The sequence below is a fragment of the Anopheles darlingi genome, chromosome 2, assembly GCF_943734745.1.
Source record: "Anopheles darlingi chromosome 2, idAnoDarlMG_H_01, whole genome shotgun sequence".
Classification (NCBI taxonomy): domain Eukaryota; kingdom Metazoa; phylum Arthropoda; class Insecta; order Diptera; family Culicidae; genus Anopheles; species Anopheles darlingi.
Window position 1 is genome coordinate 51,949,604 of NC_064874.1, and position 4,799 is coordinate 51,954,402.

At 45.2% G+C, this 4,799-nt stretch overlaps 1 long non-coding RNA gene across 1 annotated transcript; it reads left to right on the forward strand.

Moving 5' to 3' along the window:
• The first annotated feature begins 281 nt into the window (after positions 1-281).
• LOC125951669 (uncharacterized) lies at positions 282-1,497 on the forward strand. Its single transcript, XR_007468787.1, has 2 exons — positions 282-1,200; positions 1,267-1,497. It is a non-coding gene; the product is annotated as an uncharacterized LOC125951669 (long non-coding RNA).
• The last annotated feature ends 3,302 nt before the right edge of the window (positions 1,498-4,799 follow it).

Below are 4,799 nucleotides of genomic sequence, written 5' to 3' on the forward strand. Positions count from 1 at the left end.
TTCGGGTCGGGTTGAAATAGCCGAAGAGAACCCGAAGGCATGGTGAGAGCCAGAACCATCATGGCGGCCAGAAACAGCATGGCCTCCCTCTGCTCTCATTGGCTCGCGCACATCCCCACCCTCCTAAAACCACCCTCGCCATAGTGAGAACGGCTTGCCGTAGTGAGAAGTGCTCGACTTTTACCGGATTCTGCTCGAAAATCACAGAACTGCTCGAGTTTTACTTATAATTTGCTCGACTTTTGCAGAAGTGCTCGAGTTTCATCTCAGTTCGCATCAAATCGTCCACACGGATGGATGGATTTTCTTTCGCTGGAAAACGGGAGATTTTCCTTTCCATCGACGGTCGAGTGGTTTGTGACTTGGCTACTAGCTTTTCCGATTTTCCGCTTTCCGCGCGAGTTTTCCTGCAGTTTTCCGGCTGATAAAGTGAAAAGTTCGACGAAAATCTGCACTTGGCTTCTGGCACCGATTTCTGCCATCGAGGACACCGAAGGACGCTTTCTTCGTTACAAGAAAAAGAACGTTGTTGTTATTGTGGTGCCAGCGCCAATGACGAAAATAATAATCAATGCTCAAGGATTTGCCCAGGATTTTCCAAATGAAATGCAATTGAAGTGTTTGATCATTGCAGTGCCGCCTTTGTAATTTTCCCAGTGCCTTAGAGCACGTTAAGGAAAGATTTGTCGTTAGTTATCATCTTGGAAAGTCTTTGCGTTACTTCCATTCCATCCGAGGCATAACGCAGCTCCACAATTCCCCAAAAGTATTTTCAATGTGCACTGAAAAATAATTAATTGTAAAATAATCATTTTGCACTGAAACACGTACAAGTTTTCCTTGCCGGACATTTTTCGAAGTAGCAGTAAAGTGATTCAATAAAATACCGACTGATACGTTGTAATAGTTTGTTTCAATCATAAGGTTTGGGGATGTAAATTTTTAATTTGTTTCATGGGCGAATAACCGGAACAGTTAGGTTGTGTAAAATGATAGTTGATCGAATTCGGTTGTGAATATTGCTTTTCTGGAAATTTTCAACCTTCCTTGAGGCAATCTGAATCTACGAGCCGGCCCAAATATTTTTCGCCAAAACCACCCTGAGTATATAACCGCCCAAAGTACATAACACCCACGTCACACATACAAACTAATAATTTGCTGTGCAGATGTGTGCGTAACGGCGCCTGCTCCAACAAGGTGTGCGTGAAAACGCGTATTTACTCGGAGCAAGACTTTCCACCATGCACTTTTCCCCATTTCCAGTTTTCCAGAGCTCGAAGGCCTTCCACTGATCATCACTACCCAACAAGAGGCCGTGTCCTGGACAATTTTTCACCAAAACGTTGTCAAACGTCACCGGGAAAACATCTCATAGGCCCTTTATGGCGTCGCAGTAGTGCTCTGTAAAATCAACGTGCTGATCAGCTTTTTTTGTAGTCAGCCATCAAATAAAAACAACAAAGTCTTTGAATAAAGTGTTGGCCAAGCATTACATCCCATCGTGTATCAGTTGCGGTGACGGGAATAAAAATACGGTGATGGTGCAAACACGTACGAGATATTTGGTTACGGTGGAACAAATCCTCTCCAAAGCCTGCTGAAACTGTACTATTGCTCTACCAGCAACAAACAGAAACAATAGCGTAAAAATATCGTGGCCTCTGTTATGGAATTGAAAGAACTTTAGTGATGTTTCCATCCCAAAGCGTAACCAGCAGCTGCTCTTGTGTCGTTCGTTTGGCACTTTTATGTTTTCTTATACCACATTGATTTAGATACTCTTTTTTCTGACATATACATTTTAGTACTTTGTATGTTTTATGCACGAGCAACAGTTGAAGCGGAAAATAGAACAGCAATGTGCGACTCTTATTATTTTTTACGCCTCTATTATTAGCCGGTAAATAAGGGTTGAGGGCGCGCATCAGACGATCAGACGAATGAGTAAGTATCCAAATATATATGATTGACTCCAGGTTTTCTTTGCTGTTCACTAAAAAATTAATCTGTGGCAGTTTTTTTCACTTATTTCCCGCCAAGAGTTCCAATTTGGCGCAACTGCAAGACACATAACCTTTCACCTTCTTCCATATCCTTCCCTAATCATTCATGCATCCATCAATCCGTTGTGTTGGCGAGTGTGTGTGTGATGGTGAGCATGTCAGTGTGTTCGTTATGTTGACATGCCATTCATCGTTGCCGCTGCTAGAACATCCCCATCCCCAGCTGCGCACATCGTTTGTCAATGCCGTGTCGAGGACGACGTACAGATTACGTCTCTGTATTTGTTTAAATGCCCAACCTTCAGAAGGTTGTGCGTCTCGAATCAAAAGTGTCGTAGCGAAGGCCGGCTTTATTGCCAAAGGGGGCAGCGTTACGTTCCTGACTTTTGATCAACAAGTTGCACCTCATTCATATACATTTTGTCATAAAATGCATTTGAAGCGGTGCACTTGCCACTTTTCGTTCCAATTACCGATACCAAGCTACTCTAGAGCGATTCCAGGTAGTCTCTGTATCAACACGCCACCTACACAGTTTTCAATTAGGTTTCACGTTCTCGGTCTTATTTTTTGGACTGATCGCGTGAACCATTAATGCATGCATTCCGCATTCGACGGCTGCGTGTGTCGGCGTGTGGGACATTATTAAGGTCGGATTTTTACGACCATCTAATAATTTATGGATAAAGCTATAAAACCGGCGTTATTTTCGTCGCAGCAAATGTGAATCGAATCTTAGGATGGGAATTAGGGCGCCCACGAGATGGAACGGTGGTGCACCTGAATGAGGGGAAGAAAGAAGACAAGGTTCCCGCGCTGATGGGCTGTGAAGAATAGAAGTAAGGTGAGGATGGCATTCAAGAAAAAAAGATAGATAAGAATTAGTGCTTCTTATCACTGCTTTTGCATTCCAACACACACACACACACACACTCGTATGATTTAAACTGGATGACTCAGCTTGAAGAACACAAAATGTTTCTTCACCACATATAAAACCAAACTTTCTCGAACGCTGTACAACGATTGCCTCTACTTTAAGCTCATTCACTGGGTTCTAAAGGTGTCGAATCATAAACAACGGCTCAATGGTTCTGCTGCTGCAATAAAAAGCAAAGTTTAAATTAGCTCAAGGCATAGCTCGTTGCCTGCGAGAGACAATCAACAGAGCCGGGATTGGAGCAAGGCGAAGGCAGGAACGCAAAGAAGCAATCATATTAAACTCTTAGCTCTTTCCAGCAGTTGCACTTGTATATTTATACGACCACATCATCGGAGATCAGAGGCCGCAAGGTTCAGACAGAAGAAACCGGGCCGGGTTCAATTGTAGCGTTGCATCTCTTTCGGGATTATTATTGTGCTGTGCCGGAGACCATTTAAGGTAGCAAATTCGCGGGAAGCGATATCTACATATTTTCCAAGAGTCCAAGCCCGATGGCTGAGCATGATAAAAGGTAAGTTTGCTGGATTAAGAAAAGTTCTCTCGAATACAATACTGTACCCGGGGATTGTGGCCACCGAAGTACGGTTTGACGGTTTTACGCTGCCACGAACGAACCAAATACATTTCCGTCGATTCTCGAACATCTTTTGTTGTTTTTTTGTTGTTGTTGTTGTCGCAGGAGGCAGAAGGAGGAAGAGATAATTGAGGCGATGGAGGAGCGGGAGGGGAGAACTCCAAAACCCCGCACATCGGGAAATTGCTTTCTTTTCATTTCTTCCCTGGTGCGCCCTTGTGCCCTTGTGCATTGCTCCCAAGCGCCATCGGAACGGTTCCTTTTCTCGTTTGCCTTGCTGCTGCTCTCGATGGTCTCGCTGTCGTCGTGTTGTCGACAAGAAGAAGTCTAGCAGGGCGCCTGTGCTGTGCAAGTCCAGCATGCTTTGGCACGCTGATAAGGTAAATAGGAATCAGAGATGTGGCGGTAACCCGCGGCAGAGCAGCAAGCAGATAGAGCAGTTCGATAGACAAGAAAAGATGCGATGTAGCAGGCAAATTTGCATAACGATGGTCACAGATGGCCTGGCGGGGGGAGGGTAGGTGATAGGGAGGATCCTTTTTCACGGCAGTACGATGCAATGGCTAATGGGGAGTTGTGCTGCTGGAGCTGGAGAATGGTGCTGGTGTGCTGCGTAATAGTAGGAAAGGTAAGAGATCGGTCCAGTCGGAAACAAACCATTGGGTGACAATTGGAATGAAAGCGCTGCGAAACATGGGCATGGTCCAATTTCGTAGTAAGTGTTGTAAAATGGGCCCACTAGTGTAGTCTCTGTCGTGTTTCGGTTTTGGTTCTGGGGAAATCGGGAGAGGCATGGCAGCATTCGGGATCTTGTCCGAAGCAGTTCAAGAAGAAAATTTCGGGCGCAGCGAGTGTGCGGGCACTGGGAAAACAAAGGCAATGAGCTTGAGGAAGATTGGAAAATTCTTGGCAAAGACTGGTGGCAAAACCTCGAAGAGGATTATCGATTTGGTCCTTATTACCATACGTGGGTTCTTGATCGCGTGGAGCATGAGTATATCGGAAAAGAAGAAACCCAAAGGCGAGGCGCGAGAGCCATCCCGGGAAGCATCTCGTATCCGATCAAAACCATCGCCCGTGGCCCAAAAAACCTTCGCCATATCGTACCCGAGACAAGTGTCGGTGAAAATGGTTGGTTTTGCAGCGCTACTGGTAGGAATGAGGTATAAAATTGATAATTTAGTCATTTGATTCCTCCCGGCATGGTGAATAGGCAGGCAATTGGAGCAAGGCATGCAGGCAGACAGGCAGGCAGTGGTACTATCGCAAGACTGAA